Raw genomic sequence first — 21,174 nt, 5'->3', positions numbered from 1 at the left:
AATGACCATACAAGGAAATTAACAATCTCCTTCATGTATGTCCTAAGCATTTGTGTTCAGCCTTAAAATATAAAAGAACAGACTAAGATCAGTATGCATGGAAGGATAGCACTAGTGGGAAATATAGTAACCAAAACAAGCAAAAAAGAGGACATGGAACAAATAAAGACAAGGCAGCAAACAGCAGAAAAGCTCAAAAAAATGAAAAAAACATGTCAAGCATGTTGGCACATGCCTGTAATCCCAACATACTAGAGAGGTGAGACAGAACAATGAGCTTAAGGTCAGGCTGGGCATATAATGAGATACCTCGAAAACAAAGGCAGGAGGGAAAGAAGAAAGGGAAAAAAGCTAGAGAGAGAAGGAGAAAGGGAAGGAAGGGAAAGAAAGGAAAGGGAAGGGAAGGAGAGATGGATGGAAGGAAGGGAGGGAGGGAGGAAGGGAGGGAGGGAGGGAGGGAGGGAGGGAAAGAGAAGGGCATGAGGGAAGGAAAGAGAAGGGCAGGCATATTCAGAGAATTAGGGAGTTCTTACAAAATGTACATGTTTCATGCATGTAAAAACAAGAGAGCAAAAGTTAAGAAATTGAAAAGGGTAGAAGATACATTCCCCCCACCCAAAAAAATACAAAGGAAAACAGGAAATAAAATATATCAAAATTAGACTGCCTAGGCTGGCTTTGAACTATGGTCCTGGCTGGGAATATGGCCTAGTGGCAAGAGTGCTTGCCTTGAACTATGGTCCTCAGATTTCAGCCTCCTAAGTAGCTAGGATTACAGGCACGAGCCACCAGCACCCAGCACAACTTTGTTTTAATTGATTTTTTTTTCTGTTATGGGGCTTAAACTCTCAGCTTTGTGTTCTCACTCATTTTTGTTACTAATAGTTGGCACTCTACAACTTGAGCCACACCTCCAGTTCTGGCTTCTTGTTGGTTAACTGGAGAGAAAAAATTTTGTCTGCTTGATCTGGCTTTGAGTTGTGATACTCAGATCTCAGCCTCCTGAGTAACTAACTAAGATTATAGGCATGAACTACTGAAGCCTGGCTTAAAATGTATGCACTCATGTATAACTTTTTCTTTTTTGCCAGTCCTGGGGCTTGAACTCAGGGCTTGACCACAATCCCTGAGCTTCTTTTGCTGAAGGCAAAAAAGTCACTTCTGGCTTTTTCTGTGTATGTGGTACTGAAGTATTGAACCCAGGGCTTCATGCAAGCTAGGCAAGCACTCTACCATTAAGTCACATTCCCAGCCCCACATATAAATTTTAAAAAGAAAGAAAGAAAAAAATGTATGTCAAAATTGTAAATTTTGGTAAGTTGGAAGTCTAGAAAATGGAGAAAATGAAACTATTCAATGCACATGCATAAGAAAATCTCCCAAATCTGAAGAGAGCCTTCAGATCAAGAGGGTATATTAAAGACCAGACCAACTATGTTGCAAAAAAAAAATTGGGGTGACATTGGTCAAGATGCACCTACTTGTAATCCGACTTATTGAATTGAAAATCCTTGTGCAACTACCTAAAAATAAAAATAATAAATGTGCTTACAAAAAAAGCAAAGGAATTATAAACATAGAAAAAAAGAGATGATCCTAAAAACTTTCATGAGAAAACAAGTTACCCATAAATTAGAACAGCATCCAAATTTTTGGCATCAATATTGGAACCTTGAGGACAATGAGTAATGCCTTCAATACTGTAAAAAAAAAAAAGGCTTTCAACTCAAAAGTCTAGGTCACACAAGCCACCACTCAAGCATGAGTGTAGATGAAGCCCATTTCTGGTGTGTAAGACCTTCCCCCAGAAACACAGGAACCAAAAATCAAGGAAACAGAGGTACAACTCAGAGAGCAAGGTGAGGGAATTCCTAACGTGAACCATACTACCCAGACAGGCAAGAGCAGAAAGGGCCTCCTGAACTGAGTTCTCTAAGGAAAGAAATGTAAAATAAAAATAAACACATCATAAAATATTTTAACATGTTATCAGAGACTCTGAGGATTAGTAAAAATTAGAAAAACATAAGGCCATTAACTATACAAGAAAGGGAATATCATTATAATATGGGTCAGCCAAAAACACTATTTACATGATCAAAATAACACACAAGTATCATATACCAATTTAACTATTAAAAGGAAGTACTAGGGGAAGGTAGTTTGCAGGTAATTTGTAAATATGTTACTAATATGTAGAGGAACAGCTAGAAGGTGTGGGAGATGGAATTAAGGTTGCTAATCAACAGATCTTAATTTAGGGAGACTTTTGTTTGGGTTTTTGTTGCCCGTCATGGGGCTTGAATTCTGGGCCCAAGTGTTGTCGCTGAGTTTTTCTACTTTGAGCCACAGCACCACTCCTGGTTTTCTGGTGGTTAGTTGGAGATAAGAGTCTTACGGACTTTCCTGCCTGGGCTGGCTACGAACCTCGATCCTCAGACCTCAGCCTCCTGAGTAGCTAGGATTACAGACATGAGCCACCAGTGCCTGGCAAAGGAGGCTATCTTAAATTATCCCAGTGGGCCAATATAGTCACATGGCCCTTAAAGTAGAAAGGGGAAGAAGAGAGCTATATAAAAATGAAGTATGAAAAGTCGGAGTAAACAAGCCATAGAAGGACTCCACCAACCACTGTTGGCTCTGAAGATGGAGAACCTTGAGCTAAGGATGAAAGCAGCCTTTAAAAGATGCCATGCATGAGGAAAAGAGGCTCTTCCTAGAAGCAAACACAGTAGCCCTGCTAAACCTTGATTTTAGTCCAGTGAGACCCTTTTCAGACTCCTAAACTCTAATTTATGCCTGGGTTGCCATAAGCCACTGAGTTGGTAGTACTTTGTTCCTCAGCAAGAGAAAATCGCATTCAGTGACTGACTTGGGGGAAAGGGCACCAAGATGAGGAGTGACATGGCCTTCTGCAGAAGTCTTGATATGTTTCTCATAGGTTGATGTCTTAAAACTGGATATATGTAGGTAGATATAAAACTTTGATGCCATTAAAGTTTAGTTTAAAATAAGATGAAACACAAGACTTCCCTCTTCAATCTCACCTATGATGGAGGAACCAGACAAGGCAACCAGCAAGAACGGAGACAGTAAGCTTCTTTCAGATGTAAGGGAGCCAGGAAAAGGGGGTGCTCCCTCTGATGTGGGAAAGGGAAAGAGAAGAGGCTGGTGTTTAGGGTGTTAGGAGACAGCAGGTATGGCTGGGGGAGCCTCACCACCCCCATCCCTACAGGTCTGAGGCCTGCCCCTCTCCTGGCTTCTCCAGCTGGGGTATGGACTACACACTGGAGAAGGGCCCAAGATAAACACAGCATATTACTGGACCATCAGTTGTAATTCAATGTTAAGATGATTTGAATACTTTTATATTAAAACCAGCACAGATATATTACAGAGCTAAATATAAAACCCATAGATTTTTCATATAAAAGCTGGAAACTGCCAGGTGGCTCAAGCCTATAATCCTAGCTAGTTGGTTGGCAGAGATCAGGGATCACTGTTAGAAGCTAGCCCAGGCATAAAAGTCTGTAAGACTCAACCAATCACTGGACACAGTGGCTTGAGTGTGTTATCCCAGCTATAGAGGAAGCACAATGGCTGGGGACAGTGACACACACCTCCACTGACACAAGAAAAACAGGTAAGAGGGTTGAAGCCCAGGCCAGTCCCAGCAAAATTGAGCTCCTACCATGGGAAGAAAAAAAAAAAAAGAGAGAGACTGGGGTATGGCTCAAGTGGTAGAGTGCCTGCCTAGCAAGCAGGAGACCTTGAGTTCAACCCCCAGTAACACACACACACACACACACACACACACACACACACACACACACGAGACTTCAAGGTGTCATATTTTTGTTGTTTGGCAGTCAGTGCTGAAGACAGAACTCAGGGCTTCACCCATACCTCCAGACCTTTTGTTCTTTACTTTTTAAGACAGGGTTTTTCAAACTAGCAAGCCTCCTGCCTCTGATTCCTAAGTAGCTGTGATTACAGATATGTGCCATCACACCTGGCTTTAAATGCCTTCTTACCTGTAAGGTCCACTTTAAACATTGACCACTGAGCATCAAGACTCAATCCTTCTCTGTAATTAATCTGGAACATAAGGAAATTATGATGCTATGCATCACACCTCCCATCAAAGCAGCTAGAATTTCATACCAGCAACTGTTGATGGCTTCCTACATCCCTAAAGTAGGCACAGGATACTACCCCATTAGGATACTACCTGACATTAATCTGAAAGATGACAAGCATCACATTTTTTTCTGTAGGGCCCTGGGTCCTACTATAAGTCTGTTGGGTTAGCATAGTCTGAGGAAAATGAGTAATGATAAATTTGTCCTGCATGTACTCTCTTGGCTATATATCCAGCCAGTTTCACCCCTCAAAGTATTACCAGAATGACAGAGCCCCACCTCTACCATCTACACCCCCACCCTTACAGTGTAGGCCTGCTCAGAGAACACAATAAAGACAAACTTTCCATGGAAGGAAGTCAAGAAACATAACGCATCTCTTGGGAGAGGGTGTCCCTTGTGTGCACAATACAAGGGTGGAAACTGTTTCTGTTATAGCCGGTTTTTGTTTTCTAAAACAATAACCACATGACAGAGACCTGGTACTTTTTTTTCTGTAAAGAGCCACTGCTGACCACAGAAGAGAAGGGGAAAAAAAATCAATAGAAGGCCACACAGAAGTAAAAAGCAACTTCATTGGATTTGGTTTTTGTTTTGTGTATAAAACACATACACATTCAAAAAGACTAAACTAAAAAAAAAAAGACTAAACAACTGGTTTAATTAAGAACAGAGAACATGAAATTTTAATGATCCAATAAATGTATTAAGCAGACTACAAAGCTTTATTATTTAGAGTTTTTAAAAAAAAAGATGAAGGAGGAAGGCAAGGAAAAAGATACAACAGGAGAACTAAAGAAATGGCTAGAGGAAGGAGATGCAAAAAAGGATGGACACAGCAAGATACAAGGCTACACAGCATAACTAACCATGCCCAGAAAGGTGGAACCACTAAAAGAGCCACAGATATTTCCTAGGACCTGAAGAGCTGGCCAAGAAAATTATACTGTTCATGGCTAGCTGCTGGCTTAGGCCATAGACTTCAAAGTATTATTATCATCTTTTATCCTTGCCTCTGAATGGTTAATGCTCTGGTTAACCACTGTTCACAGCTCTTTAATTGCTCACTGAAACTTTCTGAGGCTTAGCTCAGGTCACAGGCCAGCAGTTCCCCAGATGAGCTATGGTTTAGTAATTCAGTCATCTCTAAGTTTCTCCTCTAAAAAGGGAATTCATAAAATGCTCCTGTAATGTGTTTAATAAAATTCAGAAGACAATACACTGCTAAAATTTTTTAAAAAATTCCATGGAAATCTTTTATTTAGTTTTGCAATAAAAAAAGCAAACTGGGACATCAGCAGAATTGGGCCCTACTTCAGCATTCACTAGCATCACCACCAGTACAGCGCACCTGACTTGCCACATATTCAAGGCCTGTGTGTCCCAGTCGAGCTATGGAGCTCGCTTGGCCCTGAACCAAGCAGCCTGTACACACCACATTCTGTAGTCTGATGGCAAACATGAAGATTTCGCCCCAAGGAGATTCCAAGTCAGCAGAGAGAACTCTCAATCCACCATCACCCTCTCTGCACCACCATAATTGCTGTGCTCTTTACTTTATTCCAAGGGCACAGAAATGTTCTGCTCTTCACAGGGCATTGGTAGCTCACATCTGTAATCCTAACTACCCTGGAGGCTGTAACAGTTCAAAGCCAGCCTGGGCAGGAAAGTCTATGAGACTCTTATCTCCAATTAACCACCAGAAAACTGGAAGTGATGCTTTGGCTCCAAGTGGTAGAGCACTAGCCTTGAGCAAAAGAGCTCAAGGATAGAGCCCAGGCCCTGAGTTCAAGCCCCACAACTGACCAAAAACAAAAAAAGAAAAAAGAAATGTTCTGATCTTACGAAGCTGACAAAGTCTCCTCTTTCACACCCCATCCCTTCCTCCTCTCCACTTGGTTCTGGGTTATTTTTCCCTTCCCCATGGGACTTGTCCCCAACCTCTTACTTTCTCTTGTCTCGAAAGGTTAGAATTCTGGAATCTCAAGCCATCCTCTCCTCTGCTCCCAACATCTTTCTCACTTTTCTCCTCTCCACCTTGGATTCTTCTCTCAGAGGAAAAGAGGGCTTAACAAATATATCCAGAACACAGAATCCTCCAGAGTTGCTTCCCTCGCTCTGCATCTGCTGGCTGTGTGACCTCAGACAAATGGCCAAACCTCTCAATGCCTTGAATTCTTCAGTGACAGGAACGCTATCAGTCAATCACAGAGGTCTTCTGTGATCTCAACACTGAAACATTCACCTGTATGATCATAAATAAAACAGTAAGTGGCACATATACTGGGAACAAATGAATTATAGAAACTGCCTTTCCTCCATAATCTGTCATTCCACCTTCACATGCCAACCAATGGCTCTGAAGTCTGTGCCTCTCTGGGCCATCCAAGTTTTGAATTATTTACATACAGTCAAACCACACAAATCAAACTAATCAAAGAAAAGCCAGCTCTGAATCTAACAACAGCCTAAGACCTAGAATGTGTCTACCATGCCATTGTTTAATATTATGAATTTAACATCGGGTTAGCAAACAGGAATGTAAAAATGCCACCTTAACTTATGATCACAGTACTTTTTTTCCTTTTTTGTGTTGTTGGTCATGGGGCTTGAACTCTAGACCTGGGCACTGTCCCTGAGCTCTTCAGCTCAAGACTAGTGCTCTACCACTTGAGCCACAGTGCTACTTCGGGTTTTCTGGTGATTAATTGGAGATAAAAGTCTCACAGACTTTCCTACTCAGGCTGGCTTTGAACCACGATCCTCAGATCTCAGCCTCCTGGGTAGCTAGGATTACAGGTGTGAGCCACCAGTGCTGGTATGTATTACTGTATTTATGAATCAAATAAGAAGAGTGCTATAGGGAACCCTAGAAAACCATCTGTGCTCTAAAGCTTTCTATGTTACAACGATGACACAGGCTAGAAGAAAGGAAGTCACCTAGCCCAAGGCACAGAGGAAGCTGATAGCCAAGACCAAAGCCAGCTGATCTGCCTCTGGTCCAGAGCTCTTCCACCCAATTTTTTGAAAGGAACAATCTAATTAAGTCCTCAATTACTAGTGAGTGCCCTCTACAGCAAGTCAGCTTTAATGTCCAGGTAAAGTCCAAAGCTAACTTGGGATGACCAAGTGATTACAAACACTGTAAATGCTTCTCTTTTTTTCCCCTAGGCCTTGACCTTTCTCTGCAAATAGAACCCACATTATTCCAGACACTAGTGGCTCAGCCCTATGATCCTAGCTACTCAGGAGGCTGAGATCTGAGGATCTGATTTCACAGACAGCCCAGACAGAAAAGTCCATCTATCAGACACTTACCTCCAATTAACTAGTAAAAACCTGGAAGGAGAACTGTGAGTTAAACGCCAAAGCACCAGCCTTGAGCAAAAAAGAAAACCATGAGTCCTGAGTTCAAGCCCAAGTATTGGCACACACACACACACACACACACACATAGAACGGGGCTGGGAATATGGCCTAGTGACAAGAATGCTTGCCTCGTATACATGAAGCCCTAGGTTCGATTCCTCAGCACTACATATATAGAAAACAGCCAGAAGTGGTGCTGTGGCTCAAGTGGCAGAGTGCTAGCCTTAAGCAAAAAGAAGCCAGGGACAGTGCTCAGGCCCTGAGTCCAAGCCCCAGGACTGGCAAAAAAAAAAAAAAAAAAAAGAACCACTCTGCTGTTTTGAACTTGGTTTTGGAGGGGGGGGAAAAGAAATACAGAAGTATCTTCCCATTCTTTCCCATAATTCCATTGCCCCCGTCCCCAATGTCCCAATCACCTAGAAAGTTTACAGAAACTCTCTAACTACAACAAATGAAAGCAGATAAGAAGAGGGAAAGGGGGAAAGAAGAAAAGATGTTGCATCTATGGGAGACCACAATGACCTCTCATCCCTTCATCACACAGGGTAGAAAGCATGTCATCTCAGCTGCTAATTCCCCATAGGGAATCACCAGAGCCAAGTGTCACAGGTCCTTCAACTGAGAAATGTGCTTCCTCTGCAATCCAAGGAGTACTAACCCTTTCCCAGCCATCTACGCCAGAAGTGCTCAGGACACAAGTGCCAACAAGACCAGTCCTTCCCTCCTTTCCCCTTAGGCTAAGAGGGAGACCACAGGGTTGAGCTATTTCAGATAGCATAAGGAGGGTGGGGCAGAAAATAGCTGGCAGCATCTTCCTTCTCTACCCCTCCCCCTTCACCAACACATTCACATCTTATTCCGTAGACAGCTATCCACCTCATCTAATTCCCTAATGGCTGAAGCTATGGAGTCTCCCAATGTCCACTGAGTGTTTTCTGCCCTCCACGCTACGCTTCCCTCTGTTGCCCCTCCCCACTTTTAACCCACCCTTCAGTCATCACCAAGCTACCTTTCCAATCAAAATAAACAAATAAATAAACTGAATCTAAATAGAGGGGTTCCAAAAACACAGGAAGAATGGCGACAAGCATGTCCGCCTTCACTTAAGGGAAGATAAAGGGCACCCAAGTGAGGGGCGGACAGGGAGATGTAGCCAGAGGCCTGGCATGCCAGATAGGTTCCATGATGTCGCTAAATGAACTGACAGTGAAATCAATTCGAGCAATTTCAGTAGGTCGGCCTTGTGACACTAGGAGAATCCCAGCACTCAGTGTTTAAAATTAAAACCCAAAGGCTCAGCCAGAACGTGCTGGGAAAACCCAGGGACTAGATAAAACGAGCCCGGCTCCATGGGATTCCTTGTGCTTTTATGTAGCAATGTTCTAGCTTCCTAAATTCTGTCTGTCCCGAGAAAGCATGCACGGGCGAATGTCAAAGCCATCTCACGGCGGCGGAGGCACGGGGATGCAGAATCTGAGGGCACGTCCCTCCCATGAAGGGAACATAATGACTCGAAGCCCCTTCTCCCCTCTACCTTGACCGTGCCTCTGTTACGTCCGAAAGCAGCCGCGAGGCGGGAGCCGGGGATGCGCGGGGAATTGGGAGGAAGGAGTTGCTTTCCATCGCTCTCGGTGCCGAGCTGCCAGGCAGCGATGCTGTCGCCCCCCACCCCACCCCCGCTTCGGGAAGACCTCAAAGGAGGCCGGGCGGGACGGGTAGGCACGGGGGCGGGGGGGGGGGGGTCCCCGGACACACACGCGCGCGCGCACACCCCGAAATGCGCGGGCGCGGGCGGGTGTGCGCCAGACCCGGCGCCCCGGCGCCCCCAACCCGCCGCCGCCGCCGCCGCCGCCCGGGGCTCCGGGCGATGCAGTGGAACGAACACACCTGGGAGGCTGCATCCTAACCCCGCTTTCTCTTTGGGCTGCGGCAGGGGAGCCTCCCCCACCCCACACCCCCCACACACACACACCGCCACCGCAAGCTTCACTTCACCTAGCCACCCGGGCTTTCACGTCTCCTCCGCCCGCCCAGACTGCAGGCAGCCCCGAGAGCGCGGACAGGCTCGGCGGGCCGAGGCCGGGGTCGCCACAGCACCCCTCCCTGCCCCGCCTCCCTCCCCCCCCCCCCGCCACAAAAAATACAATAAAATAAAAGGAGACCTGGAATTCCTCCCCCCACCCCGCCAGGTCCTCCACGTCCTGGGGAACTTTCCTTGCAGGACTCGGGGTTCCACCGAGCGGACAAGGAGGGGAAGGAAAGCTCGGTCCCGGGGAGCCCCGGTTGTCTCCGTGACCACGAGGAGATGCTCCAGGGGAAGGAGGGGTCCCCCAAGTCTTTCCAACAGCTGGCCCTTTAAAAGCACCTCCTCGGAGCGTGGAACAAAGGCGCCGCCGCAGGGGGGGGCCGGCTGGGTGCACCCCGGGAGCGCCGCTGCGGAGCGGGCGAGCGCGGCCCCCGCGGGCGGGCAGGTGGGCGGACAGCGCGGGCTTACCTCACGGGTCCCCGGCGGGCCGGCAGGCGGGCTCCGCGCGTCCTGCCCCGCTCCCACTACACGCTGCCGTTGGCCCCGCTCTGTTTTTCTGGGACTAGGCGCTGACTTCACCGACACTCCGCGGCCGGCCAATGGGCTGCGGCGACCGTCCCCTCATTAGCATACCTCTGGAACCGTCCACTCTGGCAGCGCCCAAGGGGCGGGGTCTGTCCAGCCGTGACAGGAAAGGACGTGTGCGCCAATGGGAGGCGAGGAGGCGCCCGCCACCCCGCCTGTGGCATTGTGAGCCGGGCGCGGGCCCGCGGGTCTCTGCTGATCACGCGCGCGCTCGCCCCGCGTAACCCTTTCTGCCCTAGGCTTCCTCGCTGAAGACCTGGCCGGCCTCAGGCCCTTCTGGTCCTTCTGAGGGGTCGCCACAGGAAGCTTGGAGGAAGCCTTAGACACCGAGTGGCAACCTGTGTGTCTTGACTGCATCTAGGTTATTTAACCCTTGGGCTCCAATTTGCACATCTATAGAATGGTACCACAGTTGGGATTTCGTGGGATGTAGTGAAGTTTAATTACTGTAGGCAAGGCTGGTTTAGATGACTGCCTGGCCATCGTGCTATGTAAACGTGCTACTATAATTATTATGCTCTTACCAGGGTGTTTAATGTCTCCTATTTATTTTCTCATTTGATCTTCATTAAAAAAAAAAAAGATTATTACTAATCCCTAACTTTCAACTGGAAAAACTGAGGTGTATTTGAATGACTTGCCATGAAATGCTGGTTGCTGGGCTCAACTCAAGTCCTGAGCTTCCTCCGTGCAAACCCATGTATGTATTCAGGTTTCAGCAGACCTGGTGAGAGCTCTGGAGTTCCCAACAAAGATCCTGCCCTTACAGGGACAAATAAGCAATTGTGATCACCTGCAATATGAAAAGTAGAGCAAATAAATAAATAAAACGGTACTGTGCAAGTGAAGGGAACGGCACTGTTTTATCATTCCCCTGACCTTCTCCAGTTCCCTTCAGAATTACCGAATAGGAAACTGGGGAGGGGAGCCAGGTTACAGAACCAGCAAATAACTGATCTGGAACTTGCTTCCTTCACAGTCAGCTTCCCACATCCCCAGAATATCCTTCAGGTAACAGTAGCCCTTCAGACTGAGCACAACTGATTCTTTTCCATTGTCCTTGGTGAGAATCTTCACCCAGAGCCAGTTAACAGTCTGTGTGAGGCAGGGTAAGGTTAGAGCTTGATGACTACATGAGCTGATGGGAAACCCATCTACACAAGTTCTTAGATGTCAGGAAGCAAGGACAAGTCCTTGCTGGGCACCTGGTGTCATTTATAATAATAATAATAATAATACTGGGCATGGTGGTTCAAGCCTGTAGTCCTAGCTGCTTGGGAGGCTACAATTAGGAGGATCATAGGACAAGGAGGCCAGCAAAGAGGACTTGGGATGTGATAGAGTGCGTGCCTAAGCAAGCACAAGACTTTGAGCTCAAACCTTGGTATTGCCAAATAAATAAATAAAAGACTCTTAGCTATCTGGGAGTTTACTCTATAACCAAGGAGATACAACGACACTAGAAAAACTACTAAGCATTCAGCCCATGTCCTTTCCCACCTCTACTTTATCCTACAGCTCTTCAAAGAACACATCCCAACCTCTACTTGTAACATAGACCATAGCTGGGGTGAAATAGCTCCTTCTATACTGTAACAAAATAGTGAATAAGTACATATCACATGTATCTAACTATTGTGCTATCTGTGCTAAACTTCATATGCATTAATTCACTCACACCACATAACAAAAGCACTATCACTATCATATGTTAGCCACAAAAGTGGAAGATAATCAATAGAAAGACTAAATGAATTCCTACCCAGCAAATAGTAGGCAATATCATTTAGAACCATGTTTAAAACTCAAAACAATATGATTGCCCTGTTTGTTGCTTAAAAAATAATAGTACAAACATTTGACAGCCATATAGAAATAAATTTAATTAAAAATGGGTTTAACAAAAATGAAGAGAGGAAAGTAGAAATGTAGCTCAAGTAGTAGAGTTCCAGCCTTGAGTAAAAAAATCAAAAGCACGGACCTATTTAATGAAAACTATAAAAATCTAATAAGGGAAATCAAAGAAGACACAAGGAGATGGAAAGACCTCCCATGCTCATGGGTAGGCAGAATCAATATAGTGAAAATGGCCATATTGCCCAAATTGTTATACAAATTCAATGCAATCCCTATCAAAATCCCAGTCACATTCTTCACTGAAATAGAGAAAGCAATCCATAAATTCATATGGAACAGCAAAAGACCTAGAATAGCCAAAGCAATTCTAGGCAAAAAAAGTAGTGCAGGAGGTATCACAATACCAGACTTCAAGCTCTACTACAGGGTCATCATAACAAAAACAGCCTGGTACTGGTATAAAAACAGACCGGAAGACCAATGGACTAGAATTGAAGATCCAGAAATAAAACCGCACTCTTACAGTCAGCTGATATTCGACAAAGGAGCTGAAGGCATACAATGGAATAAACATAGCCTCTTCAACTACTGGTGCTGGGAGAACTGGGCAGCTATATGCAGAAAACTCAAAGTAGACCCAAGCCTATCACCATGCACCAAGATCAACTCTAAATGGATCAAGGACCTCAATATTAGACCTGAATCCTTGAAACTACTGAAGGACAGAGTAGGAAAGATGCTAGAACTTATAGGCATAGGAAGGAACTTCCTGAATATAGTCCCAGGGGCACAACAAATAGGGGAGAGACTCGACAAATGGAACTACTACAAATTAAAAAGTTTCTGCACAGCTAAGGACATAGCCACCAAAACAGAAAGACAGCCAACCATAGGATCAACAGCCAACCAAAGGATCTTTACCAGCACAGCAACAGACAAAGGCCTAATATCTGTCATCTACAGAGAACTCAAAAAACTAAGCCCCTCCAAGCCCAATAAACTAATTAGGAAATGGGCAAAAGAGCTAAAGAGAGACTTCACAAGAGAAGAAATAAAAATGGCAAAGAAACATATGAGGAAATGTTCAACATCCCTGGTAGTAAAGGAAATGCAAATAAAAACAACCCTGAGATACCACCTCACTCCAGTTAGAATGGCCCATACTCTGAACTCAGGCAACAACAAATGCTGGAGGGGGTGCGGGGAAAGTGGGAGTGCAGATTAGTACAACCACTTTGGAGAACAGTATGGAGGTTTCTCAAAAAGCTAAATATAGACCTACCCTATGACCCAGCCATACCACTCCTAGGCATCTAGCCTAAACAGCAAGTCCCAAGATATCAAAAAGACATTTGTACTTCCATGTTTATCGCTGCACAATTCACAATAGCCAAAATATGGAGACAACCCAGATGCCCCTCCACAGATGAATGGATCCAAAAAATATGGTACCTATACACAATGGAATACTACATAGCGATTAGGAATGGTGAAATATTGTTATTCGCAAGGAAATGGTCAGAACTCGAACAAATAATGTTGAGCAAGACAAGCCTAGAACACAGAAAACAAAGGGGCATGATCTCACTGATATATGACTGTTAACAAAGGGAGATGGAGAGACAGAAGAGACCAGGTCTGTGAAACCAAAAACTGCTTGTCAAATGGTATTTCCCACAGGATTGGGGCAGCGAACCAACAGTATGTAACTAAAACCAAACAACTACTCAGCATATAAAGATCAAAACTCAACCTCTCGGTGGAATACAATAGCTCAAAAGCTGTGTATGTACGTTCATATAAGTCTACTGTCGACATATTGTCTAATATCGACATTACATTTAAAGCCCTAGGCGAATTTTCTTGGGCTTGGCCACGTGGCTACTGTATATGTTCTTGATAAATTGTATATTGTATATATATCTACCTGACCTAGAGAAGGGAAAGAAAAACAGGGCGTAAGATATCACAAGAAATGTACACACTGCCCTACTATGTAACTGTACCCTTTTTGCACAACACCTTGTCAAAAAAGTTTGTGTTCAATTAATAAATAAATTAAATTTAAAATAAAGAACAATGAAAGTAAATATTTGACAGGCTCCTGCCTACTAGCAACATTTATTTTTTTAAGTGAATAAAAAGAGTTCCAAAAGCTTTTCTATTAAAAAAAAAAAAAAAGAAAGAAAGAAAGAAAGAAAGAGTGGGCTGGGGATATGGCCTAGTGGCAAGAGTGCTTGCCTCGCATACATGAAGCCCTCGGTTCGATTCCCCAGCGCCACATATACAGAAAATGGCCAGAAGTGGCGCTGCGGCTCAAGTGGCAGAGTGCTTGCCTTGAGCAAAAAGAAGCCAGGGACAGTGCTCAGGCCCTGAGTCCAAGCCCCAGGACTGGCAAAAAAACAAACAAAACAAAACAAAAAAAAGAAAGAAAGAAAAAGTCAAAAGCAAAGCAACAGTATGAATAGCTCAATTCAAGTCCCAGTAGTGACACTCACGTGTGCTCGCATGTGCATACACACACACATACACACATACAAAAGAGGAATAATTGGATAATTGGTACCCTTCCATGGAAGACTGAGGCAAGAGGACCCTGGATGACAGGGAGATATCTCAAAAAAAGGGGCGGGGGGGGCACCAAAGTATCATCAGGTATAATGGATCTGTTTGTTCTTGATCTAGCCGTTCATTGATTCATCTGGGTAGCAGGCTTGGTGCTAGGTGCTGGGGACACCATGGTGAGACCAAGACCTGGCTCTTGGGTTGGCACAAGAGCAAGCAGCCCATGCAGAGAAAGGGCCCACACTTGGTTGACTGCTCTGCTTGTCCCATCTTGGAATTCATTTTTAAACAAAGTACCCTGAATTTTCCCTTTGTATAAATATGGCCCATCTGAGGAAAGGCCTCTGGGTATGCATTGACAGAGCTGGAAAGAAGCCTCCAGCTGCCCATTCTCCTTCACAAGGTCTCATTCATTCCTGCTTCCCCAAGAAAATGGGAGGATTCCTGTTTTCCAATCCTCTTGTGCTTTATTTCTTCCTTTACCACAGAACCTACTATATTTGGCCTGGAGTCGTGTTTATTCCTGTGTAGTTTTGTTCTTCATTCCCTTCCTGCTTCAGATTGTAAATCCTATAAGCTCACGTCTTGTGCCTGCTTATCACAAACAACACTCAGTACCGTGCTTCACACATGGTTAGAAATGTGCTTAAGTTTACAGTAATTTAATCTTATTACTAACTCTTCATTTTCTCTTCATGTGCATCAGATTATTCCCAGTAGTCTTCCCACTGTTGGAGAGAAATAAAAATATGGAGCTGGAGAATCATACACACAAACTGGGATGGTAAATGTGTAGTAGGGAGCATCCTAGGAGGGCTCCCCGCCCCCCAATAAGTGTCAGGAATTGGAGAGGCAGGAGCCAGAGCTTGCAGAGGAAATCTGAGTTGTCAGCCTTTCCATCATGGCCACAGAGGTCAGGACAGGTCAGATATCTGGAAAAATCCTAGCTCCTTCATATGTAATGTAATTGTAAAGTGCATCCATCCATGCTGCCTCACACATATAAGCCCTCAGCGAATGCACATCAGTATTGTTAATAGGAGAGAATTGCTTTCTTTTCTCTCTCCTTCTTCCTTTCTTCCTTTTTTCTTCCTTTCTTTCTTCTTTTGTGGAACTGGGGCTTCAGGAACTCAAGCTTTTGCGTGGAATTTTTTTTCTCTCAAGATGGCACTCTACTACTTGAGCCATAGATCCGTTTGTGGCTTTTTGCTGGTTAATTTGAGATAAGTCTCAGAGATTTGTCTGCCCAGGTTAGCTTTGAACAATAACCCTTATATCTCAGCCTTCTAAGTGACTAGGTCTGAGCCATCAGCATACAGTGAATGATTCTTTTTTAAACATTGTTGGCTTTAATGACTTGTTTCCCCAATTACTAAAGATGTTTTTCAGAGATACTATGTTGGACAATGACGGGAGAAAAGAAGATTCAATGAAGAGGAAGGGAGTTACAAATCAGAGTTCAAATGTCACATTACTAAAAACCCCAGTGATGATTTGAGCCTAATTGCTTTGGTAGCATATTAAAGAAAGTGAAGCAAGTTATAGAAAGAGAAAAGAAAACATTCTCAAAGGACTGATTCTTTTATTTCTTAAAACAAATCTACACTCTAGTACCTGAGGATACAGAACTGAAGAAAGAAGGGAAGGAAGGAAGGAAGGAGAGAGAGAGGGAAGGAAGAAAGGAAGGAAGGAGAGAGGGGGAAGGAAGGAGGGAGGGAGAGAGGGAAGGAAAGAAGGAAGGAAGGAAGGAAGGAAGGAAGGGAGGGAGGGAGGGAGGGAGGGAGGGAGGGAGGGAGGGAGGGAGGAAGATGGAATGCTAGATCCAAGAGTCATACATCTTTTCTGGAAGCCAGGAAGTGAGAGAGGAGGAGGCTGGCCAGGACATTTTTATGGGATCCATTGAAGGACAAGAACAGTGGCCATCTCTGTGCCATAAACCCCAAACTGGTTACCAGGACCCTGTTGACAAGTCTAGAAACACTCACTCCTACACAAATGTATCTGAGGGAGGGGGAAATGCAGTCATAGCATTCACTGCATATTCAATGAAACAAAAAATTTGGGGGGAGGGCTGGGTTGGGAAGGATGAAAGGGGTGACATTGATGAAGTTGCTTTGTATCCATAAACTGCTTTGTTGAATGGCAACTCCTATATAACTACTTAAAGATAATAAAACATATACTTAAAAAATATACATATACTTAAAAAAATAAAAACACAGGGCTGGGAATATGGCCTAGTGGCAAGAGTGCTTGCCTCGTATACATGAAGCACTGGGTTCGATTCTTCAGTACCACATATATAGAAAAGGCCAGAAGTGGTGCTGTGGCTCAAGTGGTAGAGTGCTCGCCTTGAGCAAAAAGAAGCCAGGGACAGTGCTCAAGCCCTGAGTCCAAACCCCAGGACTGGCAAAAAAAATAAAAATAAAAATAAAAATAAAAAATTTAGGGGCTGGGGATATGGCCTAGTGGCAAGAGTGCTTACCTTGTATACATGAGGCCCTGGGTTCGATTCCCCAGCACCACATATACAGAAAACGGCCAGAAGTGGCGCTGTGGCTCAAGTGGCAGAGTGCTAGCCTTGAGCAAAAAGAAGCCAGGGACAGTGCTCAGGCCCTGAGTTTAAGGCCCAGGACTGGCCAAAATAAATAAATAAATAAAAATAAAAACACTTGCTCCAACCTGTCTGTGTTGCTGTTGAGATGAAAATACCTGTACACAATGGAACCTCAAGCATTATACCAACCAAGTATGTACACAATTTGGCTTGGAGATTATTGTATGCTATAGATAGTCAAAATTAACAGTTAAAATGTGGAGTAAGGAATTTGAAGGATAAATTAGAAGTATAGAATGAGCTTCTATCAACTTCTCTGTCCATGGGAAGGTTTGTCCTTAAGTGATGGTTTGGGAGACAAGAGACGGCCGGGATTAGAAAGCAGCTGTTGATGAGATTTGGTGAGAGATGCTTTTTTCTGACTGGAATGGAGAATTCCTTGGTTACAAAATGCTGAGTTTACTTTCGAAGACTTATTACTCTAACTTAGTTAATGAAGTGTTGCCTGAGAAAACCATTTGGTGTGTACAGCTGACCTACGTTACAAGATGCATTGTGAATGAAGCTGAAGAAAAAAGGGGAGGAAGGCAGGAAATAGGGTCCAAAAGGGAGAATAGAAGAAAAGAAGAAATCACAGGGAGGGGAGGGGGAGAGAGAGAGAGAAAGAGAGAGAGAGAGAGAGAGAGAGAGAGAGAGAGAGAGAGAGAATGTAAAAAACAAGGGAAATGGTTTTGTGTGGACTAAGAGAGACACAGCAACTTCAGAAATAGGCACCTAGCCTTACTAACCTAATAGACCCTTAACAAGGTTAAAAAATCAGCAACAATCGTGTTAAGAGAATAACTGACATTCTGGGAGTTGTTGGAAGCTTGTCCGAGGTGACTGTAGGTGTTCCCTGAGGGAACTCATTTCAGAGCCTGCACAGATGCCCTGAGACCTGTTAGGAGAAGGTAATGCTGAATGCTGAGGGAAGGGGCGGAGGAAGATGGCTGGGATGCCCGTCAGGTGCCAGCCCATTTGTATTACCTCAGCAGGTCTGTCGTCTCCTCAAATTTGCTTGCTGTCTCCACTCAGCAAAGCCTAAACCTTTAGTTTCTTCTTTGAATAGCAGTTAATGACCCCATCTAGTCACTTGGCCATGCTCCTGAGGATCTTACTGCCTGCTTCCCCAACTATCTGAACCAAACAATTCATCCACACATAGGCTTTCTGAGAGTGGAGGTGCACAAAAGTCACCATCTCTGTTGTTTGAAGCCATCTTTAAGTTGGCAAAGTAATGCATTACATTACAGACCTATCTGTTTGTCTGGTTCTGGAAATAATCTGAAAACGGATTGTCTTAACAGCCAAGAGAGTGAGAGCAACTGGACTTTGTATGAAAGCAAAATCAGACAAGCCTGCTGCCAGTGGCTCATGGCTCATGTTTGTAATCATAGCTCCTCAGAAGGCTGAGATCTGAGAATCACAGTTTAAGCCGGCCCAGATAGGAAAGTCTATGAGACTCCTATGTCCAATTAATCACTAGAAGCTAGAAGTAGAGCACCAAGTGGCAGAGCACCAGCCTTTAGTAAAAATGTTAAAGGACAGAGCCCACACTCTAAGTCCAAGCCCCTGTACCAACACCACACACACACACACACACACAGAGCAAACCAGATGGAACTTCCTATCTCCTCTCCTGGGAACCCTGGCTGTCACCTTCAGAGAAGGAAGGCTGTGTGGAGTGAATGCTTCAAGTGGCAGAAAGAAATGGGCCCTGAGTTGTGGGGCACACCTGGAAGTCAACTAGCTGGCCCTGCCTGTTTCTCAGTCTTGGGGCCACCTGTGGCTAAGATGGCGGCACCTAACAACAACGAGCAGCTGCTACAAGTGTCTTTGGTTATAATCTAGAGGCGGTCTGTGGGCTGTGACGCCCTGGCTCTTCCGCCCTTGATGGACAGCTCATGCCTCCCCTTCCTGCTGATCTTAGACCTGATTGGCTCCTGTGCCTTATATTAGTGGCACATACTTCCCCAATAGATCTTGGGCCAACTTGACTCCCAGACACATCTGATTGTCCTCCGGTGAGGGAGGGCTGGGTGCAGGCGGTCTGCCGACCCTTTCCTTTCTTGGCTCATCCGGTCGGGGCAGGCGTGCCTTTCCCCATCTCTCCTGCAGGTCGGGGGAGCACGGGGGGGGGGGGGGGGGGGGGGGGGCGGGGTGTAAAAACTCCGACACTGAGTGGTCAGAAGTGGCCCCTTTGCTTGAACTCAATATGACCCCCTGGAAAAGCCTCAACAAAGCCATGTGTTTCTACCACTAGTGTTCAAAACACAGGCTTCTATGGACGCTGGGTGGGTGGATGAGGCCCACTCACTGGTTCAAGAGAACTCTACATCTGAGCTAAAGCTTCTGAAACCCAAAGTTCATGGAGAGCTGGGAGCTGAACTCATAGTGGTAGTCCTGGAATTGTGGGAAAAGAATGGTCAAACCATTCAATTGGCTAAAGCTACCACCTTCCTCTTTCAGATCCTCTACTCATAGCTGGAAAAGTAAAGTTCCAGACAAGTGGAGAAAAGTTCATGAGATTGTCTCAACAAAAAAGGTTGGATAGTAGGGATGCCTATAATGTGTGCTTTGGTGGAACCATAAATAGGGGATCATGGTCTAGGCTGACCCAGACAAAAAGAAAGACCCTGTCTCAACTATAACTAGAACAAAAAGATCTGGAGGTATATGTAGCGCAGGCAGTTTAGTGCCTGCCTAGTAAGTGAGAAGCACTGAGTTTAAACCCCACTACAGCAAAAAAGAATAACTCTGGGCTGGGGATATAGCCTAGTGGCAAGATTGCCTGCCTCGGATACACGAGGCCCTAGGTTCGATTCCCCAGCACCACATATACAGAAAACGGCCAGAAGTGGCACTGTGGCTCAAGTGGCAGAGTGCTAGCCTTGAGCAAAAAGAAGCCAGGGACAGTGCTCAGGCCCTGAGTCCAAGGCCCAGGACTGGCCAAAAAAAAAAAAAAAAAAAAAAAAGAATAACTCTTTTGCCATTTTAAAAATGGATTTGCTTTGGTTGTATTTTTCATGAGTTTGAGCTAGAGCTGTGGGTACCGAGGATAAGGAAAGGGAGAGGGGTGTTTATTAGAGAAAGCTTCCTAGAGGAGATAATATCAGAGCTGAAATTAAAATGACTAGAAATAGAACTATCATTCCTTTATTCAACAACTATTTACTAATTTCCGCTCTTCCTGGCACTGAGGCTGGCACCAATTAACTCAGTCAATGGGAAGAGAGAGTCAAATATTTAAGATTATCCATAACTTCTCCAGGACCCTGAATTGGCCTCTCCTGAATCTTCTTGCTTAGTATAAGCCTTGGGTCTCAGTCTGTGTCCTCCATTTCCTGGCCACCATTGGGTAGAGGAAGTTTAGCAGTTGTTTACGCCCAGTGGGCCTAACGTACTCACATCCTTGTCTGGGCTCCATTCTGGTAGGCCACACTACTGGGATGAGGCATAGTTTATCCTGATCCTCTCCCCATTTCTGTGAGCCAAATTGTTCAGTCCACTCATGCCTTCCTAGGACCAAGTAGGTTTCCAAATAAACAGGGCATTAGTGGAGGCTTGCCATGGTTCCAGATAACACGTGTGTGTGTGTGTGTGTGTGTGTGTGTGGTTGTGTGTGTTTGCTGGTCCTGGGGCTTGAACTTAGGGCCTGGGTGCTTTCCCTGAGCTTTTGTGCTCAAGGCCAGCACACTAACACTTTGAGCCACATCTCTACTTCTGACTTTTTTGCTGCTTAACTAGAGATAAGAGTTTCATAGATTTTCTTGCCTGGGCTGCCTTCAAACCATAATCCTCAGATCTCAGCCTCCTGAGCAGCTAGACTTGTAGGCGTGAGCCACTGGCATCCAGCCCAGACACCTTGATAGTGGAAAAGATCTCTTCAGAATAGACTCCTATAGCGTATTACAACTTTTTAAAGAGGGTTACAGAACAGCATGTATTATATAGTCATGTTAATAATTCTGTATGGAGAAAAATTTGGCAAATATAAACAAAAGTTAAGAAAGATGAGTTTGGTTTTTTTTCCA

At 44.8% G+C, this 21,174-nt stretch overlaps 1 protein-coding gene across 13 annotated transcripts in view; it reads right to left on the bottom strand.

Moving 5' to 3' along the window:
• Sorbs1 (sorbin and SH3 domain containing 1) overlaps positions 1-10,111 on the bottom strand; it is a 242,222-nt gene extending 232,111 nt beyond the window's left edge. For all 13 annotated transcript variants that reach the window (XM_048338603.1, XM_048338598.1, XM_048338604.1 and 10 more), the window contains exon 1: positions 10,006-10,111. The gene's annotated coding sequence lies outside the window, so the exon portion shown is untranslated. The remainder of the gene's footprint in view (positions 1-10,005) is intronic.
• Positions 10,112-21,174: the final 11,063 nt, after the last annotated feature.

The sequence above is a fragment of the Perognathus longimembris genome, chromosome 2 (assembly GCF_023159225.1).
Source record: "Perognathus longimembris pacificus isolate PPM17 chromosome 2, ASM2315922v1, whole genome shotgun sequence".
NCBI lineage: Eukaryota > Metazoa > Chordata > Mammalia > Rodentia > Heteromyidae > Perognathus > Perognathus longimembris.
This window is presented reverse-complemented; position numbering and strand designations above follow the sequence as displayed.